Source organism: Ascidia mentula, chromosome 9, assembly GCF_947561715.1.
Source record: "Ascidia mentula chromosome 9, kaAscMent1.1, whole genome shotgun sequence".
NCBI lineage: Eukaryota > Metazoa > Chordata > Ascidiacea > Phlebobranchia > Ascidiidae > Ascidia > Ascidia mentula.
In genome coordinates, this window is record NC_138574.1 from 10,344,781 (window position 1) to 10,359,057 (window position 14,277).

The 14,277-nt window shown below is 38.9% G+C and overlaps 1 long non-coding RNA gene across 1 annotated transcript; it reads right to left on the minus strand.

The window, feature by feature from the left end:
* Positions 1-10,887: 10,887 nt before the first annotated feature.
* LOC145912923 (uncharacterized) lies at positions 10,888-12,182 on the minus strand. The gene is made up of 4 exons (XR_014403321.1): positions 11,800-12,182; positions 11,563-11,629; positions 11,367-11,455; positions 10,888-11,053 (listed from the first exon to the last, which is right to left on the minus strand). It is a non-coding gene; the product is annotated as an uncharacterized LOC145912923 (long non-coding RNA).
* Positions 12,183-14,277: the final 2,095 nt, after the last annotated feature.

Here is a 14,277-nt window from a genome sequence, read left to right on the forward strand (position 1 = left end):
GACTTGACAACGAAGCACGCGTATTTGTCGTTGTTTATGCGTTCGAAAGTGCACGTGTGGTTGTAAGTACAGCCTTCAGCGTCAACCGTGTGCCACGATGTTCCTGGTTCCATCACTGAACCGTCGGGCAGCTCGCAAACAACACACTCCAACACTATAACAGGGCAGCAAGGATCAGTGATATTATGCGCAATATGGTTCGGCGGTGTTGGCCCCGGAGGAACCCAGTCAGCTGGACAGTCATTACAAACGCACCCAAACTCAGTGCAGCACTGGTCGTCATCTGGGTCGCCAGGTGGCCACAAGATCTTTTCTAAATGCATGTAGTCAGGGCAGTTATCCTTTACGATACAAACGTCAGGTACACTGATTGGTATGTAGCAACCATTATCGTCGCGCGAAGAGTTGGCCATGCACTTGTACGTGATGTCGCATCCTAAGTCATCTTCACCCGCCCAAGACGAACCCACTTCATGTGGTCCCTCGTCACCTGGACATGAATCACACACACATTTGTCGCAGCATTCCCCACTGACTGTTATGTATCCATCAGGGCATGTTGGTGTTTCAGGGCAAGATTTGCATTCACACTCATAGTAGGGGCAGCAAGGTCCAGATATCGGGACATTATTAGGCCAATGGGACTCAACAATAGTGTAAGGGTCATTGCAAGAGTTTGCTAATATTTGATAATTAGGGCATTCAGAGTGTTGCACGTCTGTATCGTTGACACATACGCAGTCTTTTTTCGGAATACACTCATCCACATAAACCGGTCCCAATGTTTGGGCTGGAAAACTGCAAACAGCAGGCGTAACTGGGGGCAAAGTTTGGTCGCAAACTGAAACGCAAAATAAGAAGTAAAAATAAACGGATCAAAAATTATAAAATATAAATATTCAGGCCACTAAAAATACTGATATTTACAAGCATAATTGGTAAAATATTATTCACCGAATACAAAACCATTCACGAAAACTAGTTTTCGCACGATTTTATACATGCAATGATTAAAGCGTTTTGTTTGCGTTACTTTTGAAATAAAAGGGTTTGCTTGTTACTTACCGCATTCGAACTCGTCGCAACACTTTGAGTCATCCACCAAGCGTGCGATTTCGTACTCAGTGCAGTTTCTGCGCACGAAATCTTCTTCGTTTACGCAATGGTCTTTCTCAATATGGATGACATCCCATATCAAACAATCTTCTGGGCTGGGGCGTTTGTTTGTGCACTGTTTAGTGATGGAACACGTTTCGTCGTCAACTATGGTGATGGTGTCCCCTACGTCATGGTAATTCCCCTCATCATCGACACAGGAATAACACTGACACCAACCGATGGTGCAGTTGCATTCGCTATCAGGATCCTCTTTTACTTTTGGCATATCCCCATCTTTGCAAGTCACTGATGGTAGAGAGCAAATCTTGCACTCAATCACGTATATAGGACAGCATGGATCGTCTGCTTTTGGTGGTTCGGGCCAGATAGTCACAATCTCGGTTTCGTCGGTTAATTGGTTTAAAGCTTCGTCGTATCCAGGGCAAACAGTCTCAAGATAGTTTGAGTCGGGACTGCACTTGCACTCTTTCACCTCGTAACAGTACGTGGTGTTTACAACAGTGAGGACTTCTCCTGTGTGTTGACATGTCGGAGGAGTGGGGGCTGGCAGGCATTCTGCAAAACAGTAGTTCCATGAAGGGTTTGTTTACACATTTTTGAAATGCAGACAAGCACTTCAGGCCAAAAGCACAATTCAAAACTTTTGCTTACTGATGTCATAATTTTTTAAAATCACTGAATATACAATTCGTTTTATTGATAATGAGACAATAAAAATGCCACAATAGCAAACAAGTTTGGGGTAATTCTTTTCGATACTTTCTATAATTCCCATGAAACATTTTTGGCGACACGTAAATATTCTCTACAAAGTAAGATAACAACTTACGACATCCGTAATGTTCACAACAGGTGTCGCCCAAGTCCATCAGAACCACTTCATGGTCAGGAGGACAAATCACTGAGCTTTTGTTTTGGCAATTATCGCTTTGGTCGTAATCCTTTGCGACAATATGGCAACCATCTTGATGCGTTTTTTCAGAGCACACGTATGTTTTGCGGCAGTGGTCAACAATCTCAACCCAAGTTTCGCCAGGCTGTTAAAATAGTATTTGTTTTTTGTATTTGTAAGACTGCCTAACAACTACGTTGGGGAATTGATCTCCACCCTCTATGGTACTTATATTAATTATAGCAATAGTAGCAAAATGAACATTTCACATGGTAACTTATAGAACGATTATTGATAGAATTGAACAAAACTCTATTTTTGCAGATCTCTACTCGAAAAAGATTGTAAACAACTTATGTTTCCACGTTTGAGGGCAATTGTGACAGGCGACCAACCTCTTTAATTGAGCCGTCCTCCAGAAAACAGGCAGAGCATACGTTTCTGGGGCAGCATTCTCCTTCCACCTTCACCCAAGTATAGCCTGGGGTAGATGTTTCGTCGCATTCCACCACCTTGCACTGGTATACCGTGCAACAGTTTTCGCATGTATCTTCGTCGAGTGGATGCTTGTATGTAGTCAGAGTGGAGCAATTGCCGCATTCTGGTGGTGCAGGACAGAGCTCGGGGTTGCACCGACATCCCCCCTCTATGGGGCAGCCGCATGCGTCTTGTTTCGTCGCTGTAATGTTATTTTTTGTGAAAAATTATTTATATGATTTATATATTTATAAATCTGATTCATAATATTTCATTAAATACTGTACCTAAGTCTGGGAATCAGATATGTGCTCTTTACTTAAACATCGGCTTGTTTCAGTAAAGAGCATTCTAACGGACTTACTTTTCCACTTGCAGCCTAGTGCATGGGTGCAGTTTATGATCGAGTAGTCGCAGTATTCCATAGTTGGTGGGCAATCGCAATAGTGCGATGGACAGTACGAAGTTTCGTTGAGCAGGTGTATTAAAGGAGGTTCACACACTAGTATAGGGGGTTCTTTGCAAAAGCATATGTACGTTGGACAGCAATCGTCTTCTGTGCCTTCTACTACGACCAGTTCTTCTCCTGGGCGGCATGTTGGGGGTTCTGGGCACTTGCAGCCTGAAATGCAATACACGAATGTCCTTCTGGATGTGAAGTGAAAATTTCCTTTCAAGAAAAATGTTTAGATCTGGAACTACATGGCTCTCACTTTCAAGTCGAGATTATTACCTTCATTGAAACAACTGTGATTATTTTCGTTTAGACTCCACTAACTTAGCAAATATTATCACTTACGTTGACTGTAGTATTTAGTTCTATTCCGAAATTAAACCGTGTTCTCTCAAACACCACCTCGACACATTTCCCCCCAAAATTATTAAAACATATCATTGGCAACCACAAGTTATTTGTTGAGAGAATTAGCCTTGTAAGTTGTTGTAAAAAATTCTTTACAACTCACAGCGCGGTTCAACGCATTCTTCGGTCATCTGATCAAGCACTAGACCATCCGGGCAGAAGCAACCGCTGGTGGTGTCGGACATGTTACAAGGTTGGTTATTCAGATAATCGTTACAAGTCATGTGGACTTCGCAGACGGGGGCGCAGGCTTTGTATATCATGTCATTCCTTTTGCAAGTTCCTGCAACAGGATATAAGGTAAACTGAGTTAAGATGGTCTCTTAAAAAACTTTTCCTTGCATTTATCAAATAAATAGCGACACCTTAAACACGAAATTTCGCCATATTGTTTACTTATGCCGTGAAAACTCAACAGCAGAAAACAGTGATGATATAATTTTGTGAAAAACAGTTTTTTTTTAAATTATAAAACATTTTTGGTGACTGCATAAAACTCCAAGGCGATTTTTTCAAGAATTTCATTGAAGGATTCAGCCCAATATATTTGTAATCTATTGTAAATGATCTATTTGCACATAAAATCTTGCAGGGTACTTAAGTACTGCAGTGAACGAAGAACCTCTTCTATTAATGTAGTTACTATAACCACATGCTTCCCGTTGAAAATGTTACTTTTGTTTTGATTTTTATCATATTAAAAAAAAAATATATTTTTCAAATTGCCAATAGATATGAAAATAGATGTCTTGATGTCATTTGGTTTCCACTGTATCTCTACATCCTTCTCTGCAGAATATAAACCAGACGGTGGCCGGCCATCTTACCTTAGTCCATCAAGGAAAGATTGACCTTTCACGAAGTTTGAAAATGACGTAGTATTTTCCAAACCATTGGACGTAATTAATTGAACTATTGCTTTTTAAGAGCAGAGGCCTTTTCCTAAACCTAATCGGTGTTTTGGGTTCAAACAAAACAAGAAAAAATTTGTTTGTTCCTTTAAGGGTCCATCTTACCTGAGTCTACTATAGTCATTGGTGTTATCGGATATGAGCATTAAACAGTGTGTTACTTTGAAACGGGGTATAAGTAAATTAGGAAGTATTTTCTTCCGGTAAAAACCTCTACACAAACCTGGACAACCGGCCTCTTCTTTCCAATCCACACAAATGTGCTCTTTGCTGCAAAGATCCGCGTACATTTTTACAGCACTGGAATTGCAGACGTCGCACTACATCAAATACATAAAAGAGCTTAGAAACTCAACTCAAGAAAGGAAACTGAGAGTGTTAGGTAATAAGAGTCTGCGCTTACGTAAAATGTATCATTAGCGTGGTCTACGCTGTATTTAAAAATCTGATAAAATGGTGTTTACCCTTCCCCAAACGTAAGCGTCTTCTTTGCAAGCAATAATATATCCGGTCACGTCCACTATTTTGCGACAATCCTCAAAGATGTCCGATTCCAGAATCTCACAACCGTCATCCTCACAGGTTTTACAGTGGTCAGGCGGATCTCTGCAAAGTGGCAATTGGTGTCACCAACAACAATCAACTAAAATACAAATCTGTTCTAAAATCTATATGAAAAACATCAACAAAATGATCAGCTAAGTTTTAAGACACCTAGCTCACAATGAACATGCACAAGTTGCCCATGTATTGCGATTATTCAATGCATTTTTCTTACGGTACGTCGCAAGGTCCGCATGCGGGGTTTCGAATGGGATCACATACGCATTCTGTGTCATTCTTCTCAACCAACCAACAGTCGCCGAAATCGTCTGTAGGTTGAACCTGAGTTCCGTTGCATTCGAAGTCGTCCTTCGTTTCATTGGAGCAAGTGCCTGCAAGGAACGAGAAAATGAGTACATCTTGTGGCTTACAAACATTGTGTTTTCCAGGACAAAGTAACAACGCAGCCATAACTTGAAATAAAAGTCACTTGTAAGTGATTACCCAGTCTGCGCCATATTAACTGGAGCTTTACGGAAGCACGCCAGTTGTACGGGATATAACGGTAGAGATACAATGGTACATTGACGCAACCTCAACCGCCATATAGTTACAAACAAAAGAGAACGCAAGTTTTGTTTGGTCAAGCAAGGATCTGTTATTAGGGGACCTGGCGTACCAGCGCACAAGGATTGTTGGAATGCCCAGCAGTTTTAGGCAGCTGGAAGATCCTTTCTTGAACACAAGTCGTTTTTGTAAATAATCGAATGCGATTCGACATCGATTAAATGAGATTCTAGGGAATTTAACTTCATACTTACCGCACAATCCGACAGTCTGGTTATACATTTTCGTATATGGGATGTATATGATGGCTGTGGCAATTGTCGTTACACTGTATTCCACCCTAACATCTAGCTCAGGTATTGTGAGTACAACCCGGTCTCCTACGTATATAATGCTGATGAGGGATCCAGTACGTGGAAGAAGAGCTCTGCGGTGATCAACGTTAACCTGTTGAAAGAATTAATATAAATCAGAAACAGCTTTTTGGTGCAATGATTATTACCAACAGAAATCACAAAACAAGTAAAATACATTCTTGTTGTATTGGTATGTTAACTTTATCATTAATCCTTTGTGGGAATCGGCTAAGGGGATGTGAGAATATGCTGAGATTAATGTGAACTGGGGAATAGAATTAGGTGCGAATATCGCGGGGTATTTTTTTTCAAATTAAAAAAAAACGGTTTCATACATCCCCTATCTCAAAGGGCAAGTTTGATAAGGTCAAAAGTAAAAGAACACACATTAATTTACAGAAATTTCAACTCACAATGTAGTTAAACGTTGTATCGTTGTAGGTCAACTCGACAAGACTTCCCTTGTACTCGACAAAAATCGACTTCAGACAAGTCCACGTTTCATTTCCCACCATAGCGCATACGGTGTTGTCACTAAATCACAAACACTTTTTATATACTTTACAAACCATCAGTTAAGTGTCTTCGAAAATTGTTTCCATGAATTTTGCAAGTCAGCAATAGACAACATAAACAAAGTGCAACCAGTCAGTATATCGCTGTTAGAAAACTGCCATTTTTTTTAAAACCACATGCAATGGCAAGTACTAGATAATATTTGTATAGTGCATAGTACATATATTCCAAACCACACGACGTCAGGTACTAGATAATAATATATATTGCGGAAAAGGCGATAATTTCATACTCATGATTAACTCGTTCCATGTACAAACTTGTTAAACGGGGTAGAGAAAAAAGTGGCTGCAACAACTGTTAACACTTGGAACTTGTATTCAGCACAAAAAAGTCTCTTAGAGTCTTTTTACCTGTATATGTGCAGATCTCTGGATTCCCTGTAAGTGACCAGGGTGTAGTGGCATTCTCCCATAAAGGAGTAGTAAGTATTATCGAAAGTGACGTAGTGAGGGTCGCCGAAAACGGTGCAGATACCTGAACAATTTATCAAGGTTTGAAACTAAGATCTTGAGCAGCTCTTGTTGTTTGATACCACTGCACAGTGTGGTTTTTAAATGTAACACGTATTCAATAATGTATCCATAAAACCACAAAAGAACATTCTGAGTGATTATATATTCCCCCATTTTAACAAAACTATCGGTTCTGTTTGAGATTTTCTCGAAATAGGCAACACACGCAATTTAGCAAAAGGTGTGCTTTGTTAAGAGGCAATTTGGACATATTTGATAGTCTGCCCCAAGATTTTTTAAGGGGAAACCGCACTATCGCAGTTTAGATTTAGAACAACTCACATTGGCATTCATACATAGAGCAACAACTGTCGTCGGGGTTTGGAACTTGAACTGCCGGCCAGTTGTTCTCACAGGTCGGTTTCTCTTGTTCCGGGCACGTTGGCACTAGTTTAATGGTGCATGTTTCGGTATCGCAATCGCACTCGCACGTCCTCTGCTCACAACCCACTCTCCACACATCTCCCTTCTGTGGACAAACGTATCCTTTTTTGCAAATACCATACAACGTAGCTCGAAAAAGTTTAGGTCAAAATTTAAGACATCTCTAACGAAACAAATCCTTTTCCTCGTTGGTTAAAAGTGTGGCCTAATGAAACGAGTCATTGATGTTTTGCTTTCAGCAAGCATTTGTAATTTAAAACAATTTGCAAATAAATAAATAAATAAAGGAAACAAGTTAAAAAACTTGCTGACTGCTACCCTGAATAAACATAAAGGTAAATTAATCAAAATCGTTCCTGAGGAAGTCTTGCCGGATGGCAGACGAAACGTCGGTTTCGAATAAATAATTTCAGAAACTTAAGTGCCAGAAAAACGATTTTGATTAATTAGCAGCAAAAATAGCAGTATAAAGGAAAATTGTTTGCAATTGTATTATATTATACCCTAATCATTATTGATACGCAAGCAAATTTGCCTTGGCTTAAACGGTTAAAGGCCAACGTTACCTGGTGTGTTGTATCTCCATCCTGGCAAGTGTTTAGGCAACATTTTGATACATCGCAGCATCTGGTACTTGCATTTTTGTCCGGTGCCAGTATCCATCCACTCTCACATATTGGATCCGTTGGACATTCTGGGTAGTTGCAGTCACACCTAAACGTACAACAAAACGTGAAAAAAATGGCCAATGACAAACTTATTTAGTTTCTGTAAGAGACAAGTAACCCATACTTAAAAAAGACAAAAAAGATATTCGTTACTGAGGCTGTCAGGCATATAAAAAATGCAAACAAAATCTTGTTCCAATAGAAAAAGATATATTGAAATAAGTGGATCAGTGCTTGGAAATGGAGGAAATACATTCACAATATTACGTATTCAAGTTTAAATTATATTCAAAATAAAGTCTGATAAATATGTGACAAATACTTGTTACAAAAATAACGTAACCATGTGATGTATAACAAGGTACGGGAAAATAGTCCAACTCGAAATTGTTTCTACCTCGTATTATTGCAACAAGGGCCGGTTGAAAAGGTAACCAATTTCTCATATTTAGGACAATCCTTGGGAGAGTGTTCTGGACACGAATCGTGGAGGTCGCGATGAACTTCAACTTGCGGACAACTAGTGTTCATATTTCGTCTCATGCATGTCTGGAATGGACAATAGAGAGTGTATCGAATAGACACGTCAAATATGGTGTTGTATTTTGGCAGCATTGGCATATATTGACGCAATTTGCTTGAAGTTGTTATTTTATAGATGCAGGGGGTTGGGTTAATACAATTCCTAAATAGTTTGCTTTAAGAGACATATTTCTGTTGGAAATCCACGTACTATGTTTGCTCTGAGACTTTACTCATCTAATACCTCGAAATTATGATTTACAATAACTACAATAGGGGCATATCCGTGGAAAATTCGTATTCTCACCATAGTAACGCACTCAGGATCGACACTCGCCGGCCATTCCTCTCCGATTTCGCGAATATATTCCTCCTCGTCAATACAACGAACACAAACACAAGTGTTGTGAGTACAACAAGGATTGAGTTCAATCTGCAAAATACATCATATATCTGTGACATAGCTTGGGCCAAAATTTCTCAAATTTTTGGCCTGTACCAATTAAACCTGACATGTAGGGCTCATATATCTTTGGCGGGTGTGACCCTTAATAAGATTAAATAAACAAAATCACCTTTTCTGGTTTTTCGATGTCTGAACAATTTTTGCCAACCGGGCACTTGTTTGGATCGCAAACGCACTTGTACGTCGGGCAACACGGATCTGTGTCATCTGGCACCTGCGAAAATCATATTTTTAACTAAATATTTTGCAATAGGTAGAAGTACCCTTTAGCACACCGGAATTCGAACACAGGTTATCGCAATGAGCTTTTTTGCTCTTTGTGTATGGGTCGGGCGCCTTGACTCTGGCTTTGTAATTATATGACTATTCATTTGTTTTTTAGCGTGGAAATTACTGACTTTTAAACTAATGTATTGACGTTAGCACTGCGGATACAAAGCAGGCCCTAAATGAGTTGTACGAAAAAGTTTCACACGTTTTCATACCTTTATTTCCCATTCTTCACACACCAAGTCTTCGGTGCTGTCGTCACATGTTCTGAGGTGGCAGGTGTACTTTGGACAACAAGTGTCATCAGCACATCGGGTATCTGGGTCACCGGGGGAGCCAGGGGGTGTTATGACAAGAACTTCGCAGTTTGAACAGAATGGCCGGGGCGGACATTCTCGCGTGTCGCACTCTAGTGAAAAATGACCACATTTAACGTTGATCCCAATTTCTAACCCTTTTATACATCCAGTGCGCAATAAAAAATTAAAAAATGTAAAGAAGTCGTTTTAAAAAGCTTCTCACCATCACGGAAGCTCCGCGGAGCAACGCGTTGCTCGGCTTCTATTACTTTTATGTGATGAAAGCATGTAACTCATAGATGGCCGAAATATTATGTAACTACACTGGGTAAACAACTTAATGTCATGATTTTTTAAATACCAACATATACCAAAATATATATATACCAAATACCAAAATATATACACAATTACATCAAGGATTATTCTCCAAGAGGATTTTGGACAGCAAAAGCCACACTTCTCCTAATTCCGCGAGTTAAGAACCAATGCTATACACTCACCGCATGTACTGTCTATAACGCAACCGCAATGTGATGACGTAACATGCGAACAACCAGAGGCAGTGCAATTTTCTGGTTTTCCACAGTCCACGTCGGTAAGGTCATCAGGACACGTGCAGTTGAAGGTCACACACTCCAGCGAACCATCGACAAGGGAAATTTCGTTGACAATCTCAGGGTGGGTACAGAAGGGTTTGACAGCCGTACTTGGGTCATATTCAGGACGACACACTTTTGTAAAAAAACATCACTTGCTTTATATTTTAGCTGTAATTGTTACGCAAAGGATTCTTTTAGACAAAGCTGGCAGACTTCAGATTTCTTATTAACACCTAAGTAGAGTACCCAGTTATGTGAGGACACGCTTAGTTAAATCCCCAACAGTATACAGGTATTTGTATAAAAGATAAGGAGAAAAACATTCTTGTTTGGGGCATGCGTGTAACGCACACTAGAAAAGTGAAACGTGTTGTTTTAACACGGCAATTCTGTAGCCGTATACAACACTGTACACGTGTTGCATAACAGCCGTGTTGTTCCTCCCTGTGAATGCTGTGACACACCTAACGTGTTGTTTTGCCGTGAAAATCTGCGATCCTGCCTAAACAACACGCGTGTAATGTGTCGTATAGGGCTACAAGCCCATTACACGGGAAATGCGTGTTGTTTTAAACCACACAGTTATATATGCACCAAGTTGTATTACAATACCAAAGGCAATTGAAAAGGACTGGAACGAAATGCAGAAAAACAAATAGAACTGTGAAAATGTGTATATGCCACTAATTATAACCAAATTTGAAACCATCAAGTAGCATAAGTAGTTGAAATACATATCAAGCACCTTTTTATGTTAAACATGCAAAATGTCAAAGTCAACAGTTTTCTTACAATTTTGTCGAAGGCATTAACTTCAACTATGTTAACTTTGAAAACATTTTATGGCTGCAAAGTACCATGATTCAACAAAATCAAACTATAATGAACAGTCAACCAAGCAAATATGTTTGGTAGCTTTACTTTATATAGAGGTATCCACAGCAATGGACATCGGTCAAATGAACCCAGCATTATTTGTATTGATTACAATACAAGCATGGGCTAGCATCTTGGGCTGTTCATTCTGAAAATAAAATAAATAGGCATAAGATAAAATATATGAATATAGCATTGACACTAACACAATTAGTTATTTTTAAAACCATGTCAAAATTGAGACAACAATATAACTTTGCCTTGCAAAGTCAATGTATGAATATAAATTATCACCAACATGTTTTCAGCCTTCGAATATGCGAATTAATGAAAAACAAGAATGCCATATAGTAATTTGCTACCACAAAATGAGCATTTTCAGTAACTTGTTTTTGTAAGCGGCTTCATACATACTACTTACAAAACTAACTTATTGTTTTGTGAATAAAAAAAATATTTACCTTCGTCGGAACAAAAATGGCAGTAGAATGCTTGCTGATATTACTTTTTCCTTTGTATCTTCATGTTGTCCACCCCAACATTAATTAACCTAAAAAGAATTGTTGTTGAAAAATTTTATTTGCCGAAGGGCAAAGGCAAAATACAGAACACAAAAATGCTATATTTGTTACTTTGATAAGAAATGACAATACTTACTGAACATTACTTTTCATGTGTCAACATATTCTTCTGGTATCAGACCCAAACCAGCAAGTAAGACAATCTACAAAACATTCAACAACAAAAATAACATCTGCACAACATTTATTGTTATGTATGTTTTAAAGTGCCTGAGGTTTGGTTTATTGTACATGCAATTGTTAATGAAGTGAATAAAAGCACATGCTAAAAAAGCACACATGTTGATAAAGTGCTTGAAACTAATTAACTAACCTCAGGGTGATCCATCTAATCCACAATTTGTGTTGCAACAAGTTGATCAACAGTATACAAGGATCTAGTTTATACAATATAACCTAAAATAATTTTGCAAACCAAACAGCTCATATTAAAAATGACAAAATACACATTTTAACATAGCTAAAAACGAAGTGGCACGACTTACCCTTGTAGTTAAAACAACATAGTTAACAAGCCAACCTGGCAAGCTGATTTGAAACATTTCGCCATGAAATTCCCGCCGAAATATTTTCAAGGTAAGGTGTAAATAAAACCTTGTCTACACAGTCCAAAAAATTCTCAGCTTCCAAGTTTATAACAATCTGACATTACAAGATGTTATTGTATTAATACAGTTAATTTACGTTTAGAAATAATGGACAAATAAGATAGGTAGTTATTAATTTATACTTACAATGGGCGGATCTCCATGTTTCGGATTGTGCGTTTTCGAAACGTGGGTGAGAGAACCTAAATTTTACTCGCAATGCCAAAACGATAGGAGTATAGTTTGATAATATCTAACTCAAAACGCTCTTAATTATACACTAGCAATTGCGCATACAACTGTGCTTAGCAGTAAAATCAGCAATAATGCATTTTACTGATTGCTTGCTTTATGACGTAATTTAAAATACATTATGACAGAGGAATACATGTTGGGCATTTCCCATCGCCATTACTTACTTCAATAGAAATATTGATATGCAATATAAAACACTTCTTTAGTAATTTATCTTCTCACCAGCCTTCGAATTTTGACTGTCAATATCCTATGCAAACATAGATGTCTGATAACAACACGGAAAGCGTGTTGCTAACAATAGTGCATATAACACGTTGATGTGTTATTATGCAAATTTGCAACACGTTTGCCAGAAACTGCCGTGTTGTTTCCAAAGAACACACGTGTTGTTTGCAGATTTTAACGCTAAAACACACACCGCCGTGTTAGAAATACACATCAAGCGTGTTGTTTTCACTCGGTGCTTATAAAACAACACGTTTGGCAACACAGAAGTGTGTCATTTCAACACGTAGCAGTGTCAAAACAACACGTCTAATTTTCTAGTGCAGTGTTTACAAATTGCATGACAATGACCAGTATACCGCATTCAATGCCGGAGCAGCATTCGTCCGGATCTTTGGTAACGATCTGCTTTGCATAGTAGGGACATTCTACTACAGGTGGTGGTGGACAGCCAGCGGGACCCGATGTTACTTTGAAGCATCCGTTACCATCCGGCACGCATTGAAACACAGTGCAATTCTCCTGCCACTCGTCGCCCGGTTCCTGTTCATGGAAAATAATATGTTGTTTGTCTTGTTGAAGCATACGATCATGCAGAGTGATGATAAATACGTGGCCATAAAATGAGCAAACACTGTTTAAAATAATACTTCAATCGTGTAAACATTCGGTTTTGGGGCTTGAGTTGACATGCAGAGAACTGAAAGTTATAAACGCAAAGTAACTGAAGTGATGTCACAACCGCGCGCCCAACCATGTGTTCACAGGAATTACAGGGCAAGCACAATAAGACTGCTTTTTTTCTCAATCGAATCAATAAGCATTCGAAACACATTTTTTACCTTGATTTCGTGGTTATGGACACATCTGACGCACATGCAATTGTATTCCTCACAACATTCTCCCTCAGACGTTTGCATTTCTTCGTGCATTTCGCAACTTGGTTCTGGCGGACATACAACATGTGCGCATTTGTGCTCGCAGATGCAACAGTTGACTCTGATCTCGTAGTCGTCGCATATAGGCGGATCCTGCACATAGTTTTTGTGTTTAGGGTATTTGTAGTTATGTTTATAGTAAACCAAGAAAGTAGTTTAGAACCGAGGTCATCAGATTTAAGAGGCGTGTTAGACTCACGCTTACCTGCCACTGACAGCAAATGACAACATATAACCTAAACCGATTAAATTTAAGCACTATTAACAGCGAATGTGAAACACTTTACATGTGATATTCTATCTGTATTACGCGTAATTTTACATATAATACTAATATAAAAGAGACATCATAGTCTCATGAAATAAGGAATAAAATATAAATAGAAAAAATATATTAATCATTTAAAATTAATTCCTATTTATACTGCACGCTGCACTCCAACCTTACAAATCAATGCACAATGAAAAGCAATCATATTGCCTACATTGTGTATAACAGACAACAGAATCAACATACGACTTGAAACAAAATTACAAAAAAATAAACTTAACTTCTTCTACCAACACAGTGTTTCGTACCTGGTCAATAATATGACAAGCCAAGCCCTCCTTTACATCGCAAGACACGTGGTCTTGCAAGTCGGCACTGTGGTCGCGAGCGCTTCTACATTCGATACCTCTCCGTATATCACAGGAGTTTGTGTAATGATCCACTTTGTCTATGAGTTCGAACTCGCCGCCTGCTAGCACTGACGGGTAGTTGCTGTTGATCCAAGGCGACCA